This window comes from Cryptomeria japonica, chromosome 10, assembly GCF_030272615.1.
Source record: "Cryptomeria japonica chromosome 10, Sugi_1.0, whole genome shotgun sequence".
In the NCBI taxonomy this organism is placed as follows: Eukaryota; Viridiplantae; Streptophyta; class Pinopsida; order Cupressales; family Cupressaceae; genus Cryptomeria; species Cryptomeria japonica.
The window spans coordinates 45,460,600-45,483,536 of NC_081414.1; the positions used below are offsets into that span (position 1 = coordinate 45,460,600).

Below are 22,937 nucleotides of genomic sequence, written 5' to 3' on the forward strand. Positions count from 1 at the left end.
TTTCTTCTTTGATTGACAATTGATATCTAGTGGAATTTAAATTACCGAGCTCAAAACATTTTATAATTTTATGTGGGTTTGATATGGTTATGGTTACAATTCATTTTTATTCACGGTTAACATCTGGGTTGTTAATTTCATGGTTTCAATCAATCAAATGCTGCTTCTCGTTCAGGTAGAAACTAATCTTGAACTTTATATCAATAGGATAGATCATATGCATACATTTTAATACTTACCATTTTGACTGTAATTGGGATACCCATTTCTGGAAACAATTTTTATTACTTTTTTAGGAATATCACTCAGTTTTCAGGTAGTTTTAAACTTTTTATGTATAATAGTCTTAATCACTTTTTTACATGTTTTAGGTACAAAGGTGGAAATTAAAATTGATCATGAACCATATCCAACAAAGACAAATTACATCACAAGTTGCCAATCCAAACATTAAATGATAATTTGAATATATATTTTCTGCATTTTGTTTGACCATAGAGATCTTAATGAGATCTAAATCTATAGAAATTCCTTCACCACATTTTGAGATGCCAAGATAAATATGAGGAAACTTACAGGAAATGTCTAGTTTGAAGAAGGTGATAAACAAATTGGTTTCCTCTAAGATTCTGAAATGTACTTGACATTTTGTTTTTTCTTTCCCTCTTTTCACACCCATGTATTGCTTCCTCCAAGGTTTTGAATGTTTAATATTAAGCAAAGACTCAGAGAGTACAAATATAGCTTAGTTGAGCATCATGTTATCAAGCACCAAAAGCAGCCACATTACGTGTTCACCAGACTATTAACCACAGTAGTATCCCTTGCAAGACCAAAAAAATAAGACCAGATCCTCACTGTATGAAGTTCAGACATATAACAGACATATGAGGATATACAAGTTTTATGGCATTGCACATTCTCTTATAGGACCGAGCCAAATTCATATATAGTCTCAATATTGAAAGGAAAACTATTGTTATGTATCCTTCTTGTTCTTGGCTTTGCTTTTAGCTTAAATCTCATTGTCTTGCAAGGCAATTGTTTCAGCAAGCTGGACATTGGGAGGCTAGATCCTAAATTCAACACATTCTGAAGCCAGTCATGCGGGTACAATCTGAAGGGAACAGAGAGGTATGAAGAACCGACCTCCTTGCCACTGTCAGAAGAGGTGTCTAAAGAAGTGATAATGGGAGAGACAACAACAGTTGCAGAGTTCATGAGCATTCAAGTCGACTGGGACATCACGAACAGACCATCCATCAGGCTCATATCTAACCTTGTTCAACTCTCCAATCCAGCAACGAGCAGCAACCTTTGGTTTGTAAGGAATCTCAAGAGCAGGAACAAGATCCTATTCAGTTATAAACTTCTTCAATTTGTGGACACCTCTACCAACTTGCAAGCTGATGTGCAACACAACATTGGAGACACGACTTCTCTAGAGAAGACAATGAGATCTCTTGTACTGTTTTGAAACAAGTACTTATTCTAGCAATCCATAAAAACCACAGAACTTCAGAGGACATCACAGCTCACAGCTTAGAAAAAAATTTACTTTTACAGTATTGGATGTTGACCCAAACATAATGTTAAACTAGGTAATATTCTTCTGCATAGAGATCTCAATCCAAGTCAATAAATAAAACATTCCAAACTTGTTGAGCATATGGACAATCAAAGAACAAATGATTAATTGACTATTACTACATATGTAGCATAATTTCTCAACTGTAAGAAAGCAAACTGGACCAACAACCAGTTTATTAAACAAATGTATTATGTAACCATCTAGAAAAGGCTTTTTAAGGTTCAGCGTTTGATGACTAAATATGTTTAACCCTTTTGGACCACACATTGAGGGGGTCATCCAACTCCCACGCATTATTGAGCTTGATCAATTCTCTCATGTGAATGATAAAAGACAATACACACACACACATAGAGCCGGCACTTGTCAGTTTAGAGTCTCCTTTCCAACCAATGTTTGACAAACCATTCACCTTTATTAGTTTGCAAGTTCATAACAGGATTATCACCAATTGAGCAATGAAAAAGGGTATAGGTTCTTTTTGTACTTTCACGAGGACCAAACTTTCCTTTGAGATCCTCCTTGTTGATTTTCAGTTTGGCACAGCAACATATTAGAATTGCAAATGTTCCTGTACGTTGAAGGTGTTTAGCTTCAAGAGTCTTTATCAATTTTGCAGAGTTGCTTGGAATACCTAAGTTGGAGAGCAATCCCATTCAAGGGGCTTTGATGGAAAACTAAGGGTTGCAAACAAGGTTTAATGGTTTTAGAAAATGAAAATAGTTGCGTACAACCTTCAAACAATTTCATGTGTGAATTTTTATTTCAATATTTTGATTTGAGACTTGTAAATGTGTTTTTATGCACTTCATACACAAAATAAAATACCAAGGTATCTTATTCTCTCTTGAACAAAATCTCCTCAAATGCTGAACTAAGTGATCACTAGAGGTGACTCCAAGGTTCCAAATGTTAGTTCTTGACGTGTGGATAAGCTCAATGGTTTGATGTGATATTGCTGGAATCACAAGGGGGACTTACCTTGATACTTGAACTCTTGCTTGAATGCGATTGGAACTTGAGATCTAATTGACTAAAAAAAAGATAAAAAGGATGAGGGTTTAGAGAGTGTAAAAACCCCTAGTCAATCTGCCCCTTAATTTGTGAATTTACTGTTATGGAATTTTGTTAAGTACTAGTATGTCATGTACTGAGCTTTGTTTTCTAAGTGTTCATGAATCTGTCTTGCTCAAAATGATCCAGCGCTCAGCAACCATAGGAAAGAAACGATGCAAAAGGGAAGTGTTGGTGTGGTAGAGCGCTAGGCATTTATGAACACAAGCTCCAACCTGAAGATTCTGTCGATGCTTGTCCACCTTCGAAAAGCAAGTGTTGGTGTGGAAAAGCTAGTGCGTCACCTGGGAGTTGCAACTCCGACCTCCCTTTTACCAATCGTTAGCCTGTGTGTTGGATGCCAAAGATAAGGCTCGATGATCACCGAAAATGGACGACTTTCACCACATAATTGTATTAGCAGTGTTCTTTGCAGTGCATTTATGATCAAAAGACTTGCAGTGTCTTCTGTAGGGTTTTGAGTACGATGACCGTTAGGGAGGTTATTAAAATAATATTATACCTATTCTATGATGGTCATCTTAGTTGTTGACTTAGTTAGCTTTGTTGCCGGGAATAATCATTATGTCATGTTGTTGTATTATGTTATGTTGTCGTCGGTAATTATGAGTTACGGCAGTCAGTTAGTTGTCTCGAAGGGCAGTTGGACGCGACGGTTGGTCACACCCCTTCGGGTATTATATATTGCATACCTTCCCTTCGTAGTGGCATCATCATAGTCGTATCTGGGTGTAATGTTATAAGCACTTGATGTACATGGACTGTTGAATTAATACAAAAACTGGTTCTTTAATATATTTCCATTATGTTCTGTGCATTTGCTTTCTGCGTTTAATCGTTTGCCGTATGTGGCAAACATTTGGCACCGTTGCCTAGACATACTCGGGAAAGGACGGAGCGGATGGCGCACGAACACGATGGGCCTACCCGTTGGTGAGATTAACCCAGAGGCCGACGATGCGCAAACAGAGCTCTACGACGGAGAAGACACTGCAACGAGGGAATTCTTGATCCTGCTTCAGGTGGAAATCGAGAACTACGTCCGAAGGGAGGCCACGGAGGCTGATGTCCCAACAAGTGCAGTGTGGACCATACTGGAAGTTAGCCTTGCAGCGAATCGGTTGATGAACCACCTCCCCCGGTTGCTTGCACAGGCATCGCTGGCACAACGAACTTGCTTGGAGGAGATTGCCCATGAGGAGCGACGCCAACAAGTCCTCCAACAGTACGAAGAAAACAGTTGTCGCTGGGAAGCGGAGCGTGATGGCACGAGGCCAAGGGGAAATTGAATCCTGAACCTCCAGGAGGAATAAAGAACATTCTATAATAATGGTGTCGTACTATTGACACAAATTGTATCCGACAGGATGAATTAATAAAGAAGTGTTCTATTTTCATGTGTTGTTGCTATTTATGGGGATGTACGGGAAACTGAGGAGTGGGAGGCCGCACAAAGGGCCTTGATTCTGGAACAACAAGTAGAACGTAGACGGAGGCTGAGGCAACTTGCCGAAGAACGACCTGCCGAAGGGTGGCCCGAAGGGAACCAAGGAGGTACCACGGAGGGTGTAGAAGTCGAGGAAAATTTCTACGCGTCGCCAGAACACTGTAGGGTGAGAAGCCACGAAGAGTTTTTGGAGGAAAGAAGGCTACGAAGGAATTTGGTCGAAGAGACTCGGGATCAGTTCCGGAACTTATCCCTTACGCCGTGCAGTGAGGACCACTGAAGGGAGCCAGCAGCGGACGCGGGTGAGAACGGAGGTGAGGGCAACCGTACGACTGTAGGTGCGGAGGAGTTGCAGACACACGGTAGACAAAACACCGTACCCCCAGTCACTCAAGCAGGAAACACCATCGGCACCGGAGGGAGTGGCGCGGGTGCACGACGGACACAACCACCTCCCCGGACACGACCCCCACAGATACAGCCACCTCTGGGGACACAACCCCCATCAATGGCCAATAGGTAGAAGCTGCCGAAATTCACCGGCGACGGGAAGGAGGATCCCGTCAGGCACTGTAGAACTTGCGAAACCATATGGGCGGCCAATGGTGTCACGAACCAGGACGAATGGATGACGCAATTCCCAGCGACATTATGGGGAGTTGCCATCGACTGGTACTCGGATATTGATAAAACTGCAGTGGCCACATGGGACACGTTGTGGAAAGCTTTCGAGAAGGAGTTTCGCCTACTTCGAGACGACAATGAAATAGTAGCCGAAATCTATGGCACAAAGCAGAACAAGAACGAGATGGTCCGAGCCTATAGTCGGCGGCTCAAGGAACCGTTGGGGAAAATGGAGAGTCAACCAGCGGATGGTTTGACAAAGAGATGGCTCGTGGAGGGACTGAAACGCTCCCTCCGGAAGAAGATGAAAATTGTTCCACCAACCTCGTACGACGATGCATATAATAGAGCGATGGATCTCGAGAGCGAGACCAAGACATCCAAGAAGAAAAAGAAGAAGGATAGCTTGTCCGAGGATGATGACTCTTCCGAGGGAAGCAACAGCGATGGCGAGTCCGACAAAAAGGTGCAAGCCCTGCAGAAGGACATGCTGAGGATGATGAAAGAGTTGAAGGTTATGAAGGGAGGTCCGAGCAAGACCGAAGAAGGGGAGCTTTGGTGCACGGAATGTAAGACGGACGGCCACACGAAAGGCTCCTGCCCAAAGAAGGCCTATTGTGATATATGCGAGTTGATGGGGCATCCCACTAGGGAATGCCCCTACAACATGAAAACATGAAACCAACAAGTATTGCTTATGCAGGAACAACCGACTACATTGGGCGGTACCAGCAACTCCCAGGCGAACGACAATGCAACATCGGGAGGCTACCGAGATAACCGGTGGGGAGGATGAAACAACAATAACAATACAAGGAGCCGGATCCAATACGACTCCAAAGGCCAACCGATGATACAATGAAGAGCATGCAGCCAGTGGGGGCACTTCGCTCGAGACTGCCCGAAGGGAGAGGCCACACAATATTTGTGCAAATGGTGCGGACCGGGAGACCACGACGACGCCACCTACCCGAAGTCCGGCGTCAACTTGCTCAATATTGAGGAAACCAAAGAAGAGGAAGTGTTGGCCGTAACCCACGCCCAAGCTAGACAAGCAATGTGCCTGGACCCGGAGATGGAGAAGCGAAGGGTACGGGAAGCACGTGAAGAAATTGAGAAAGAGATACGAGAAAGGGCAAAGGCGAAGGGTACGACGGGTACTTCCAGCTGATCGGAGGCGGAGGAGGCTATACTAAATCAAATCTTAAAACTGGAGGTTCCTATGAAGGTACACGACCTCCTCCAGACGATGCCTCAATTACGAATGGCGTTGCTGAATAATCTCTCCCAACCACACACCAATACCAACCACCGCACAAATGTTCCTGGGGGGTCTGCAATAGACCCCATGCTGCTGGCAATTAACACTGGAAGGAACCCGACCATTGTGGAGATGGGTATCCTTGGCACCATTCTAACCGATACCATCGTCGATGGTGGATCAGGAGTGAATGTTCTTCCAGAAGAAACTTGGCGGAAGCTGGGGAAGTCGACGCTGTTGCCATCTACATTCAATTTGTTGGGAGCAGATCAGCATGGAATCAAACCCATCGGGACACTGATGGGCCAGCAAGTTACCATCGGGACGCAACCCTTCATACTGGACTTCGTGGTAATCCCACTAAAGAAAAAAGGGTATGATGCGATCTTAGGGAGAGGGTGGCTAGTGGCAGCCAAGGCCACCCACAATTGGAAGAAGAACACTCTGTCTATGGAAAATGGAGGAAGGAAGTTTATCATAGACCTTGGGACGCAGTTGGTTAGTGAGGAACTGGCATCATCTTCGGAATCGAAGGGTGAAGGAGAAGGCGACCTGAGGGACGAAGGAAGGGGCTGCACTGAGCCCAACGACGAAGGGATTCACAAACTAGGAGAGTGCTTCGAGGATGAGACAGGGTCATTGAACAGGCTCTTCCACTAGCAGATGGAGGATTACGAAATGTTCTAGAGCTATAGGCTCGAAGTAGAGGATCCAGAGCAAGTAACAGAGGAGGTGTACCTGCCAAAATACAGAGAATATTGGAAGGGAGATGCCTCAAACCTCGATGACGTACATAATCCCAAGATCATTCGTGTCGGCAACAATTGGAACCCTGTGTGGAGGCCGCAGCCTTCAAAATCTTTATTATTCTTCTTCTTATGTATGGGAAGGAGACCGTGGTTCCTGTAGAATTTATGGTTTCAGGTCTTCGGATGGCCATTAAAAATAGACTTGCCACCAATGGGTCCAAATTGAAACCCTACCACGAGAAGGGCGTAGGGGACCCGAGAGGCCGGAAGGACACCCGAGAGTCTGGAGGGGGACCCGAGAGTCCGAAGGGGGATCCGAGAGGATGGAAGGGGACTCGAGAGGCCGGGCAAGCGACTCGAGAGGCACGGGACCAAAGTGGGAGACTCTCGGGCGAGGAAAACTGAGAAGGATGAAGGGCGATCCCAGAGACATGGGATCCGAGCCAAAGACTCTCTGGACAATTAAATTAGGAAATTGAAATTTTTTTTTTTTTTTTTGAAAAGTAAGAAAAATAAAAAAGAAAAAAATCGGTGGCGAGAACCATCGTCAGGGGGACACCGTACGGTGGAACCACCACGGTTGACACCGTACGATGAGGTCCCGTGTGGTGAGGCCCTGTGCGGTGGGACCCCGTACGGTGCACCACCGTGAGGTGAGGCCCCGTGCGGTGGGACCCCGTACAGTGCACCACCGTTGACGGAGGTCACCAGCCTAGGGTGGAACTCGATAGGTATTCGTCCACCGTATGATCTTCCCAGCCACCGTACGAGAGACCAATCATCGTACGACATCACGCTTCGGGTGACCCCAGTTGTCGTACGACTCAGCCACAGTACGGGTTCACTCGGGACATTACAGTTCGTAGGCCTGAAGGAGCACGACGGTGGCGGTTTACAAGAGGGTGAAAGGGAAAATACCACGGTACGACAGGGATAAAGGTGGTGATGGCACGTGGAAAAAAAAAAAAAAACGACGACCAGATTTAAAATCATTCGATGGAGTCTGGAGCCAGGACACTGAGAAGCAGGTTTTTGGCATCTTAAAATATCACAAAAATGATGTGCGCCATGGACTTCTGTGTGGTTCTGAAGGTGTTAAATTCTGCCCCCGGACCCCGCAAGGGGCACTGCCCCTCGACCCCGCTGGGGGCACTGCCCCCAGACCCCCAATTTATTTTTGAGCTACAATACACTTTTTGGAGTTGGGCGAAGGGCATCCTGGAAGTCACGGTAAGTGTTTGGGTTGTTCCGTATTGTGAGAAAGAAGCCTGAAGCTAAGCATTGGCGGGGAAGCCATAAGCCGAAGAGGGAGATGGATTTGGAGGTTGCGAACAAACAAAGTTTGAGGGAAGGCAATGCAAGAATGTGAAGTCGTACGGCACTAGGGAGTTATTTAGTTCAATTATCAGCCTTTGGGGAGTGTGATGGAGGATTTGAGGCGTCTCCTAGCCTTTGTGCCAGAAGGTTGTGGCCACTTCCAGGCATGAATGGTATGCTTTGAGGAACTCAGAGTATGTCTCAGTTGGACGTGAGGTTGCCTTGGTGGATGCACAAGGGCTCGGGAGGAGCTGACCACTAGGTTGGAGGCAGTAGTAGCGGGAGACTTAGCTTAGCGTACACAGGTCTTGGATGCCGAGAGGGCAGCACGGGTGGCTATTGAGGACAAATTGGCTAGGGAGACAGTATCATTTGAGTAGCAGTTGGTGGAGGTTGAGACTAAAAAGCGTGTTTTGCAGACAAGTTTGGTTTAGGCACAGGAGGACTGTGATGTCAAGAAAAAAAAAAGAAAAAAAAGGAACTCCTTGCGGAAGCAATAATGGTGATATCCGCACTTGAGCATCAGATGGTAGCAGAAAAGGGTTTTCAGGCGAGGACGCAGCAGGTGTATGAGTTCCACGCTCGACTAGCGTTAGCAGTTTCTGGAGTTCTCTACCTTGGTTTTGTTTAATGTCTTCTCTATTTTGTATTAAGTCGTCCGAAGACGACTTCTTTTCTTGGGGGGGATGATGTTGCCGGGAATAATCATTATGTCATGTTGTTGTATTATGTTATGTTGTCATCGGTAATTATGAGTTACGATAGTTAGTTAGTTGTCCCGAAGGGCAGTTGGACGCGATGGTTGGTCACACCCCTTCAGGTATTATATATTGCATACCTTCCCTTTGTAGTGGCATCATCATAGTCGTATCTGGGTGTAATGTTATAAGCACTTGATGTACATGGACTATTGAATTAATACAGAAACTGGTTCTTTAATATATTTCCATTATGTTCCGTGCATTTGCTTTCTGCGTTTAATCGTTTACCGTATGTGGCAAACAAGCTTTTGTGCTTTTTTAATCGTTTTCAGCTTTTTAACTTTAGGTTGAAAAAAGCTAAAAACTAAAAAGCAAACTATCTGTTCTTATAAAAGAAGCAATAGTTGCACTTAAAAGACTAAATGAACTAAAAAGCTAAATGACGAACTAAATGACCATTAATAGAACAACTAAAAAGGTAACTGACTAAAAGAATTAATTATTCTAATAGTTTCATCCAAGATATCCCACTCTAGGGTTTTTGTCCTGGTGTATTCGCCATGGCTCAAACGTTGAGTGAAGGAAAATATAAAATGAAGTTTTTTGAATGAATGCCCAAACTCCCCGATTCTCCTTAATATTTCGTTTTTTCCTCTTTCGACCTTTTCATCCTGAAAAATATTATTTCCTCTTTGTTGTTCACCATTAAAAGATGTTTCAACGTTAGGCTTATATTAAGCCTCCAAAATAATTAAATCGCCCAAGGATAGGTCGTACCTTTAATTATTAAAAAGAAACATTAACTTAGGCTTAAGATAAAAGATCACCTATGTGATATTTGATGCCCTAATGTCAATAGTAGAGTGGACCTTGATAATAATTAAATATGAATAAATTATGAACTTAAGGCGTGAGGTCCTTTCATATTTAAGTATTAATTTTATTCCCCGCCACAATATTTCGCCTTAGCCTATGGGAATAAAATATGCTAGGGAGATTAATCATTGATGCACTAGATGGAAGGGGACATTATAGAGAGACTACACTACTCCTAAGATCAATGATAGCATTGGATCATGCTTGGATTGACACATTCCTTAAATTGAGCTTTTCTTTTCCATGTTGCCAACAACTACACAAAATTGATGCAATCTTCCAAGGGGAATGAAAGATTTTCATATCATGAACGTTCATCCAAATACCCAATACATTGACGCAACTTGAATAAGCATATCCACAATTGAACTTAGCACGTTTTAATGTTCAGGCTAACTATGCACTATAACTGAAAGTTCTACAACCACAAATAGTATGAACCAAGGAATTATCAACATCCGCACATTACTCCATCACAATCAATGAACTTCATCTAACATGAGGATACAACAAGAAACCATACAATATGCAAAAGAAACACCACCATTCACCATAACTTCAATGAAAAGTATGCTCATTTACATGCTTGGTAATAATTTCTGCCGTCTCCTACTCTACTTTACTTGCTAACTGCTTACTATCTAATGTCTTTTAACCTTTACAAATGAGAGAGTGGAGCCTTGTATAGTGCTCTTAATACAATTGAATGGCCGAGATCAAATCCTCATCAATGGCCAAGATTGAAAGATAGAAACCCTAATTAGGGTTTCTTACACCCATTACATAACATATAATGCTTGACCAATTATAAAATTACATTTTAGGACACATGCCCATCATTGAATTCCGACCAATGAAAGAAGAGGTTACGTAGGATAAACAATATTTGATGAAGTGACATGTGTCACTTACTCCACCTCTAAATGGGTTAGGTTTGTTGAACGTTGTGCCACCACATGTGATAGTTGTCGTCCTCGTTGGATGAGTCAAGTGTTTTGAATGTAGACGCCTTAACTTAGAATGATATGATTGGGTTGAAGATGACTAGGTGCCACCTCAACATGCTCATGTTGCAGATTATTGCAAGTGTTTGTGATTCGGGCAATATCTCTTGATACTTAACGTTTCCAAGTCCATGATGACGATCATATTGCTCAAGTCGACCCTCTAATCTTGTTTGATTCTTTTAACTTGTCTTGATTACTTTCACTTATCCTTCTTTGTACTTGAGAATTCACCCTTGTGTGTTTCACCTTGAATCTTGCGTTAAACCTAAATTCCTTCACTTGAAGCCTTCATCTTGGATTACTCTCCTGTTGTACTAGCAACAATTCTTGGATTTCTGGAGTAATTCAAGATAGTTGTAAAATTCCTTCCTTATGTTGATCCTCACACTTGCTACGTTGAGATGTTTCTTCCTTGGTTCGCCATGTTGAAGTATGAATCTAGATATTGTAAGTGTTGCCCTCTTCATCTGGTGGAAAAGTTCTTCATTCTATGCTCCACGTCCTCTATTCCTCGCTTGCATCAAACCTGGAAAAACAAGGGAAGAACCCTGAATTATGATGTTGAACAAAACCCTAAGTAAGTAAAAATGCAAAAAACTCACAAAATTCACTTCATGAAGCCCATCAAAATTCTGAAATGACATTTTTCACTTGAAAAACTGAAGTTTGACGTCTGGAAATGGTGATGTTTCTAACCTGATTTTCATCCTTTATAGGTCTGATTTCTCAATTTTGCAAGTTCACCCTGATCTGCCCTTGGTCGTGGATCTTGACTAGCCAAGAAAAAATGTCATGACTGCCATGGATTTGAGGCAGTGAAGGAAGTACTTGCTGATGACTACCATGGATTTTGGGCAGTGAGGGAAAAATTCTACCATGGCCGTGGATTTGGGCAGGTCAAGGAAAAGTTCTTCCTTGGCTGTGGATTTGAGGGGGTGAGAGAAAGATTTGATTTAAGCCGTGGATTTTGGCCAGCAAGGGAAAGTTGCAAGGAAGGCCATGGATTTTGGGCAGGTCAAGGAAAAGTTCTACCTTGGTCGTGGATTTGAGGGGGTGAGGGAAAGATTTGACTTATGCCCTGGATTTTGTCCAGCAAGGGAAAGTTGCAAGGAAGGCCGTGGATTTTGGGGGGTGAAGGAAGGTTATGAGGATGGCCGTGGATTTTGGGGGGTGAGGGAAAGAAATGAGGATGGCTGTGGATTTGAGGGAGTGAGGGAAAAATTCCTCCTTGTTGTTCAAGCTTGCTGACTTCAAGCACTTAGTTGATCAATTTGCTAAACCTCCAATATGATGTTGATCATCCTTCAATTTGCTCCAAGCAAGGGTTGAGCGAGTTCAATGTCTCATCATCACTTCAAGGATCAGTCTTGCTATCTTTCATGCTTGAGGTGTGGATTTTAGGCAGTGAGGGAAGAACTTGCAAGGAAGGCCGTGGATTTGAGGAGGTGAAGGAAAAGTTCCTTACTTCCACTTCGAGTTGATCGCTTCATTACTTGCCTAAGTTGATCACTTCAATGCTTTCACCAAGTGTAGAATGATTCACTCATAGGGTTGACTTAGTGTTTTCTTTCCTTTCAACATCACCTAGACCTTGGTTGATCCTCATCAGGCACTTCATCTTATTCATTTGATCATCACTTCTTGATCGCTCCTTGCTTCCATGCTCTAACATGAGGAAGTCTACTTGCTTGCTTGACTGCTCATCACATTTAAGACTCATACCTCGACCTGACCTAGAAGTCGCATTATGAAGCATCACCCAAAGACTACCTTGACTCTCACCTATCATCGGATTCTCACTTATCACTGAGTACTTAGAGCTGCAAAGACTCCAAACTAGTCTAGAGGGGGGGCCTGACTGCTGCTAGACTGCTTGACTTGATCACATCCTAACGACAAAGGCATTGCATTCCCTCACAAGCAAGAGGTTAAAGACTCAAACTACTGCCAAGCTAGACAACTAAGCTAAAACAAGTACGTTACCAAACAAAAAGTGGGGGTCCCCATTTGCAATGGGGCGATGTGTGAAAATGTCACAACAAGACCTTGACAGGATTTATGGCAGCACACAGAATTTAAAATTAGAATTTCCAACCCAAGGGTTTGAGTAAATTTGAAGGAGATTTGCACCTTTCTAAACTCTCTTAGCAGCTTTTAAATCTGAAAATCAGAACTGCAGCTTGTGAAAAATTAACAAACCTTTTAATTATGTAAAAACTATACACATTACTTAGTTTATATTCATAACATGAACTATTGGACTAAGTCACAGCCTTAACCAATTGAATAAATGTCAGTTCCGAATATAAACAGCTGTCTTGGTTGAATGTTTACAGGTCCATTATGTGAGAAGTTTTATAATCCTAACATCCCACATAAAAGAATAATTCATTGTGTGAACCCCAAACATCAAAGCAAACAGTTGGTATGACCCATTGTGGAAACCACAAAGATCGAATCAAACTCTTTATAATATCACACAAAAAGAAAAATCGTCACAAACTACACCAAAATGCTCCAGTATTGCAAAAGTTATTGCATCCTTCTAAACTCTCTTAGCAGCATTTAAATCTGAAAATCAGAACTGCAGCCTCTGTAAAGTTAACAAAGCTTTTAATTTTTGTCCTCAAAATGATTGTTCTGAATTTTATGACAGCATATGAGTCTTAAGAATCAGAATTATGCCACATGGGAGCTGAAGAGACACTTGTATTTCTGCCCCGTTATGTGAAAAGACTCCATATTTGCCAAATCACAAATCCTTACACAACTAATTTTTCTTAACCAAAAATTATTGATTCTTAAACTCCAACACAGCAAACACAAGCCTGAAAACCAAGATTATGATACATGAAAATTGAGTTTAAACTTTTGGTTTTCTGCCTTTTATTCCAAAGAACCCATCATTTTTGTACAACACAAAATCACATAGTTAAAACTGAAAATGCAACCAAAATTTCAACTATCTAAGCCTAATAGTGTAAAAAAAAAATTACAAAAAGAAAAAGGGGAGAAAAGAAGGGATAGAAGGTCTGGGCCTCTTATTCTCATATTACGTACACTATTTGTTGTACCAACAAATTCAACTTCAAATCGCTCTTGGTACAACCCAAAATCCCATAGTTAATACTTAAGATGGTGCAATCTTCCATGGAAAGGATGAACCACAAAAGTCCTATTTCATTGTCGTCTCTGAGGAGGCGAAACTCTATCCCGAACTCCTTCAGGTCGGGCCATGTGCCGACTTTGGTCTTATCCGTATCGGAGTACCAGTCGATGGCCACTCCCCTTAAGGTTGCTGGAAATTGTGTTACCCATTCGTCCTGGTCGGTAACACCGTTCGCTGACCATATGGTTTCGCAAGTGCGGCAATGGCGGACGCGATCTTCCTTCCCCTCGCCGTTGAACTTCGGCAACTTCTGTTTACTGGCCATCCCACTGCTGGGTCTCGCTCCTCTGGTGCCTTGTGTGCTTGTACCTGGTGATCCTCCGCCTCCGCCTCTGCCTCCTGCACCTGACCCTCCACTCGTGGGTCCTCCGGAGAAGTTTGTTGACCTCGAACCGAACAAATTGCCTCCCGTACGGTACCCTTGTGCTCCCACGACACCGTCGGTCGTACCGTCACCTTCGGTCGTCTCCCTTTGGTTGTCCTCCGAAATGGACAAGTTCTTTAGTAGGTCTCTGGTAGCGTCAATCAGGTTTAGATTTCGCCTTGTTTGTTCCACCAATTCTTCGCGACTTCTTACCCTACGGTGGTATTCTGGCGAACTGTAGAGTTCTCCTTCAGCACCCTCCGTGACTCCTAGGTTCCCTTCGGGCAACCCTACGACAGTGTAGAGAGTGTAATTCTCTTCGTCTATCTCTGCCTCCGCAACCTCCGTGACACCTCCTGGGTTTCCTTCGAGCAACCCCTTGGCCGGTCGTCCCTCGGCAAGCTGCCTTAGCCTACCGCTTCGTTCTATTTGCTGTCTGAGATTCAACGCTCTTTGTGCCACTTCCCATTCGTCACTTTGTATCTTTTTATTTTTGTTCTTATTTAGTATATTTGGCATAAATCACTTCCGTACATAGCAAGCACACACCATGTACACAAAAAAAACTTTTTTTATTTTGCCTTTCGGCCACGATTTATATCAACAGTGTGCCGGGATTATTACAGGGTTCAATTTCCCCTTCGTCTCTTGGCATTGCGCGGCGTCGGCCTCTGGGTTAATCTCACCAATGGGTAGGCCCATCATGTCCGTACGCCATCCGCTCCTTCCTTTCCCGAGTATGTCTAGGCAATGGCGCCAAATGTTTGCCACATACGGGTAAATGATTAAATGCAGAAAGTAAATGCACATAACATAATGGAAATATAGTAAATAACCAGTCTCTGTATTAATTCAACAGTCCTTGTACATCAAGTTCTTATAACATTACACTAGACACGACTATCATGATGGTACTAAGAAGGAACGGTATGCAATATATAATACCCGAAGGGGTGCGACCAACCGTCGTGTCCAACTACCCTTCGGGACGACTAACTAACTGACTGCCGTAACTCATTATTACTGACGACAACATAAACATAATATGACAACATAACATAATGATTATTCCCGGCAACAATGTCTTTGTAGCCTAGGGAACTACTCCTGCAAGGCAATTTTCTCAGCAACAATGCCTTGAGGTTGCCCCTTCTTGGCTTTCAAATGCTCAATGCATTTTTTGTGATCAACTCCTTTCCCAGGAGGATCTTAAAGAAGCTAGTTTCTCCATGGCCCATGACAAAGCTGGATGGATTCCCTTGCAAATTTTACAAGGCCTCTTGGGACACTGTTGGCAGGGACCCTCACAAGGTTCACTTAGAAACCATGCATACCCAATCGTTAGGAAATATGATCAACAAAGGCAATATCAAATTCTTACCCAAAACTGGTGATCTGGAGGATATCAACAATTGGCACCATATCACTCTGTTGAATGTTTCCTACAAGGTCATTGGTAAAGTGCTAGCCCTCAAGTTGTGCTCAATGTTGCCACTTATAGTTAGACCTGAACAAGCAAGATTAATCAAATCTGGTATATTTTTGATAATATATATATTTTTGTTTTAGTTAAAGGATGTGGAGCATCCATATTTAACTTGATTATAAAAAGTTTTATACATGAAGTAGAGAGTTGCAGTAGAAGCTATAAGATGATAGGCCAAGTAGCCAAGCTAGCCATGATATGACAATGTGACATTGTTAACTTGTTGGCTAAAGATCCGAAAGATCAAAAAATTACATAACTAGAAATATATTTTGGATAATATTATTGTTTGTCTATAAAGGAATGGAATAGGCTCAAAAGTCTCACTAGCCCTTGGTTTTCATCAAAATCAATTTTGCTAAGGCCTATGATCACATAGAGTGGTCCTTCATTCTTGCTATGCTACAAGAACTTGGTTTTGGGCCTTGATTTCTTCAATCAATTCGGATGCTCTTTGTTGATGCCTTGGCTTGCATTACCATCTTTGGTTAGCACTCTTCTTCCTTTTGGACTTTGTCGGTCCATTAGACAAGGGTGTCCCCTTGTCAATAATGTTCCCTAATTGGGAATGCCCTAAATTTGCCCTCATTCTCAATTTTCAAATAAACAAGCGGGATTAGAGAATACCTTTCACCTGATTGAAGCCCTGCAAACAGATTAGAAATCATTTACAACAATAATTTCAATAAGCAGATTATCATAATTAAGCATTATTAAACTCATGGAAAAATTATTAATTCAATCATTAAGCATCTAAATATATTTGGAAGGATCAACCATGGGAGAGCATGGGAGAAAGTGACTTCGATGGGGTGTCTCGAATTCTCTACCCTAGGCCCAAGAGCGGATATACCATCCCTCTTGGCCTCATGTGGCTCATGCCATCCATATGAGTTGGTCTACCCAGTGAGGTGTCCACTTTCGTTCCCCCCCTTCTTGTGATTGGACTTCTTGTGTTGATTCACCATGATAGAGGGGTAAGATTACAACAGGGTGCCTTGGAAGGCCATCTCTGCTAAGCCCAAAAGCAGTACCCATTGTACCCTCTTGGCTTCATGGGACTATTTGGTCTCCACTCTAAGGTGGCATACCTAGGAGAGTGTCCCATCACTGTACCCCTCTTGCAATCTCTATCTCCTCTACCATGGCTGGAAAACGTTCGAAACATATGAAGGAATACATTCTGCATATAATAAATTAATTGCAAAGTATCATTAAACCAGATTAATATTTACTGTGATTTATGATTTACATGAGGAATCATAACAGCAATGTAATGTTAACCATAAGTTTGCAGAAACATATGTATATTGTTACAGCACCTGTTATGCTACGCACAGAAAACTTATACCAAACTGTAGTAACCAGACGAACTGCTGAATATTTAATATCTTATAAAATATCCAATCTGAATCCTTTTATGGATTTTTGATTGCTTGGTGTAGTTCTTAAAATCTCCTTCCACTGGGGTGAAAGGTTGTGAACTTCCTAAAGTGGCGATTGCTGGAAAGGGACGGATCCCTTTGACCATCGCATGCCTCTTCAGGGATAAACTGCTCCTTAATGACTTTGTGAACATATCGGCCACCTTTGTATAGATGGTTACTGTATCATAGAATCAGTTGACACATCATATAAACACATCCATTAATCTCTTATCTCTGTTGTTAGATTGGTCGATTAAATGAATCTCATTGAATCGCCCATAATATGAATTACATGTCTTGAGAATCAGCTAGCATTGTTTTCAGATTCCTTATGTCACCATTCATAATCTGTTCTTTGTCTTATTCCTTGGGCTCAAACCTATGATCTCATCCACTCGAATCATGATACCAAATTATGTGGAAGGTCTAGGTGCCCTAACTGTATGTTCTTTGAGGAAGTTGGCTATAATAATTTTAGTATTAATTCTATTTAATACCATTCTTTGTATTGGGTATGATTTGTGCTTTGGAAAATTTTTATGTCTTGAAAACAAGACAATTTTCCCTTATTAGAGATGGTGCGAGAATGGTTGTCATGTTGGGGACATGATAGTACGCCCTTCCTGAAATTCCTTGTGCTCGAGCAATGATCATTTTAACTAAATCTTCTCAATGCGAGGATAGCTAACTAACCTTTGAAGATTTGTAATCTTAAGGCAAGTTTTCTTTCATCAATTGTGATCGTAAGGATATTTTTGGTTATTCCTATGAATATCTCTTCGAGACAAAGTAAGGGATGAGCTTCTTATATATAAGATGAGGATTAGAAGCATGACACACATCTATGACCTTAATTGTGAGACGATCTGCTGACTATGCCTTATAGAATGGAGGCCTTTAGGAATTAGTTCACTATATCTTATTGGTTGTGTGATAGTTGTACCCTAACACAGTTGTTCGAGAGAGTATAAAATGCTATAACATTTGTAAAGAAGTTTGATATCATGACGGATGACTATGCCCAGTGTAATGTCCCTACTAGTTATAGATCACTTTCCTGCAAAACAGACTGTTAGAGTGCAACAAAATATATATATTTACTAATCTAAATTGCAATTAAACTTCAATTACTTAATTAAACAAATCTTAATTCTTAAGTAATAAAAAGGATACGGGTGAAGTATTGGGATATGTCCTTAGGTGGGTTGTAATGACTGTCTTCCCATGAAGTGCTATTCCCAAACTCCTCTTGGAATCAATTATGGTTCCAAGCCTTACCAGGGAAGTCGATAGATAATTCGATTCCCGTCTTGGACATAGCATTTTACATCCAAGCCTACCAAGGAAGATCGTCATATGATCAATTCCTGCCTTGGATGATACATCTTATCATCCAAGTCTACCAGAGAGGACTGACAAGACCCGTCCCGTCTTGGGTGAGGCTTCCTACACCCAAGCCTTTAATATATATGCATATGAGTACTCAGTATATATTGCCTACCAAGGATTATCATAATCCCGAATTAGGCTAAGGGGATTATTCCCATTAGTCTCCATAACATAGCCAAATTATTGTCATCCATTAGCACCCAGCATAAGGCATTTCATAACAATTTACATTTCCATTATTATTTAAATTATAATTTATGTCTGTCTTACATACTTCTTTATTCCTATTATTGATTCTACATGAACGAGTATATTGCAGATATATACATATATGTATGTGTGTGTATATATATATATATATAATAAGACAATATTATAATAACAATATAATTCTGTGAGAGAGATTGGTTACATACTACATATGATAGATCCATCCTAACTATATATGTGTGTGTGTGGCACACACGTTCACAAACATATATATATTTATGGCGTAAGTACCAACATTTTACCTTTTCTGCAGTCTGTGCTGGGCGCATCCTCCGTTCCTCCCTTTCTTTTCTTTTCCTTGTAGTGTCCCCTACCCGATTAACATAATTAATCTATTTCAATATACTAAAATTGATTGAGAGTAATCATGACGCCAGTCATTGATATTCTTCAAATTATTAGTTATTAACAAATGCTTATTTATTTTCCTCATTAGACAATTAATTTTGTTATCCCTCTTATTGACTATTTCCTAAGAGTTCTTTAGATTCTTTATTTTAATCCAATATTATTATTTTCCTGATTAAGACATCTTTATATATATATATATACACCAATTGTTAATGTATCACCCATTATTAACATATTTGCTAATTACCTTTTTTATTAAACATTAATATTACCATTTCTTTTAAAAAAAAACATTAATTATCAATATATTTAATGGCTGCTAAAAGCAGACAGATCTGATACATGTCAGATCTGGTCTGCCACTGTTTGCAGCCAATTTTAATATGATTATTAAATTCTGCATTAAACATTACCGGGCTTCATATATTAAGCACCAAGAACAAGCGATCCCAATTGGATAAGAAAATTAACAAACAAACTTCTACCCCCCGGAATGAATGATTTGATTTGTCTTATATAACTCTTCACAATTTAATGATTGTGCTCTTTGAGAGCTAAAGAGCATGCTTCGTTATGGGATCGTGTCACTTCATTATTCCAATCACATCTCTTGTTTACTATTGTTATTATATAATCCATTATCGGACTCCATTAAAATCGCATGATTAGTTGTTATGTTTAACAGATGACAATTAGTTATCATGAGGTCTTCTTATTATGAATCTCCTTGGTATTAATCTCCTTTGTTAACATAAAAATGATCTCTGTTAAGGGTAACACAGATTATCAAAGGTTTACGCCTTAGTCTTGAATGATTGCCTTCGATAATTATTTACCACGGGTATCTCTAGTTATTGATCCCGTATATGATATCTTTGGATTGGGATGGATCCTTTCATATTGCTATCCAGTTATATATCGATTAGTCAACTCAATATTCTTGATGTTTATTTGCTATTAATAATACTCCAGCGATCTTGCACTTTGACCTGTCAATGAAGTCAGATAACTATTCTGCATATTTCTCTTAATTGCTCCACTCATATTATCACGCGGTACAATAAAGTATAAATAAATAATCGTGAGTGTTGTCCAAGGTTCGGTTTTGTCATATCAATGAATATCGGAAGAGTTGGCTTTCAATATTATCAATCGATAAAGATAATACAAGGAGCTTTCTCCTAGTTATTTAGCATTTGGATGGGGACGTCACAAAGAATTTGCAATATAAGGATTTGTTGCAATATTAATTTATCTTTATTTGAATATTTCAAGAATATTAAATTAGTAATAAATATTAATTAATAATATTTAATAAATAAATAAATTTTAAATAATTATTTATTGGTAATTATATTTATAATAATAATTGTTTTATTTAGGATATATATATAACGATCAAGGAGGGGTCATGACACCCAGTCATGCTCTATACAAATTTTTGAATATGACAATGTGTGATAAGCAGCTTGTGAAATGATAAGTACTGTTTATAGAATAGAAGAGCTTTTGGTACAAAGGGTTATTAAGTATCACTTATGACTGCGGAAGTGATTTTGAGGAAACCCCAAATGATTATTTTACTCCATCATTTCATACAGATATGTCTAATTACTTGCTTTATAAGTTGTTGGATGGATTAGAAAATAGTTAAAACGATCAGGGAGATAAATTTCCCAAAAACATATAAAGGTTGTATTAATTAGAGAATGTGAAAGATGTTTGATCTAGATGACAACACGGAAATCTAATAATAATGACTATACTTGACATCAATAATTAGAGTATCTATCTTGAACCCTCAATATCGTAGAGTGATTAGAAATTTTAGTGGGTATTGTGAATGTCACTAATGTCGTAGTTACCAAATAGAGGTGAGTAATTTCATTTTCTTAATTACAGAAATCTTGCATCACCCCCTTTTGCCATATAGTTTGTATGCATATAGATTGTTATGTTTGGATATTGACATATTGGTAAACTTCGGTGGTAGATTGAGATTAAATGTATCATGGATATATTGAATGGTTAACTTGTTTCCTTTCTCCTTAAATGACAATTTATAGGCAAACTTTCTATACTCATTAAGTTCTTATACTATCGCTTCATAGTTTGAGCAGTTGTACTCACACATTCTTCCTTCCTATAGGTTTTTGTAGCATCATCATGTTTCAATAATCCCTATGTTGTCCTTACCTTGTTATTATGAGTATGAGACTCATGTTTGCAAAGAAGGGCCTTGGTGATTTAAAACATGCACCCCATTTAGAGTATAGTTCTTAAACATTTATAAGTACTCATAAAGCATACTCGTGGAATAACTAAGCATATTCAAGGAAGGCTCACACACAAATGAAGTAATTACGTTGAAACATGTAAGATATGAAGCATCCACCTAGGGTATGAAGAAATACATATAAATGCACACAAGACATGAAGTCATGTAAATCTTGAAGCATAAGCATAATTAAGGTATGAAGCAATACCCATAGATACATGTAGATGTCAGAAATGTAAGGCATGAAGAAATACACAGAGAGGCGAAAAGCATACATGAGAAAGGTATATGGAAAACACTTTATGCATGAATCCAATACATCAAGTATGAAGCATGCACATGAAGACATAAGACATGAGTCATACACACGAATACACATAAGGTGTAAGGCACAAAGTATACAAATGAAAGCGCATAGGGAAAGAAGCATCCTCGTAAATCATGGAGTATACACATAAGGCACAAATACATGTAAAGCATGAAGTGTACACATGAATACATATAACGCATGAAGTATACACATGAATTCACTTAAGGCATGAAGCATACACATGAATACATGTAGCATAAAGTATACATATGAGACATGAAGCAACACATGCAAATACCATAAGACATGAAGTGTACACATAAGGCATGAAATAATGGACACATGTAAGGCAAGAAGCAACACACACATGAATATAGGTAAGGCATGAAATAGGGCATGAAGCATCTATGTAAAGCATGAATCCCACATATGAATACCCACAATATATGAATCATATATGTAAAACATGAGGTAATACATAAATAGACATAAGGTACAAGCATATATGAGAAAGGTACTCATGGAGTGGACATGCTGAAGACACATCAGTCATGAATTATACATGAGAAAGGTATTTATGGAGTAGACATGTTGAAAACACCTCATTCATGAAGTAACACATAAATACACATAAGATATAAAATACATATGCTGGAAACATGCTAGACATGGCGCAAACACAAGGCATACATGAGGAAAGTGTACATACAAAACACCCATGGAGTAGGTATGCTCAAAACACATTAGACATGAAGCAGTTTAAGGCACACTCATAAGAATGCAATTTTGGCCTAATCAATTCAATTTTTGATTTTTTTAAGAAGAGGGCTAAATAATTAGTTCTAACTGAGTAGTCGTTAAAGTAGGTTTGTCCAACAGGCTGGCAGAATCATGCTCTGATACCAATTGTAATGTCCCCTAATTGGGAATGCCCTAAAATTGTTCTAATTCTCAATTTCCAAATAAACAAGCAGGGTTAGAGAATACCTTATACCTGATTGAAGCCCTGCAAACAGATTAGAAATCATTTACAACAATAATTTCAACAAGCAGATTATCATAATTAAGTATTATTAAACTCATGGCAGAATTATTAATTCAATCATTAAGCATCTAAATATATTTAGAAGGCTCAACCATAGGAGAGCATGGGAGAAAGTGACTTCGATGCAGTGTCTTGGATTCGCTACCCTAGGCCCAAGAGCGGATATACCATCCCTCTTGGCCTCATGTGGCCCATGCCATC

General features: G+C 40.2%; 1 protein-coding gene across 5 annotated transcripts in view; it reads left to right on the forward strand.

Moving 5' to 3' along the window:
* The window catches only part of LOC131029430 (transcription initiation factor TFIID subunit 10), a 128,383-nt gene that overhangs the window by 14,237 nt on the left and 91,209 nt on the right, over positions 1-22,937 (forward strand). The gene's annotated exons all lie outside the window — the stretch shown is intronic.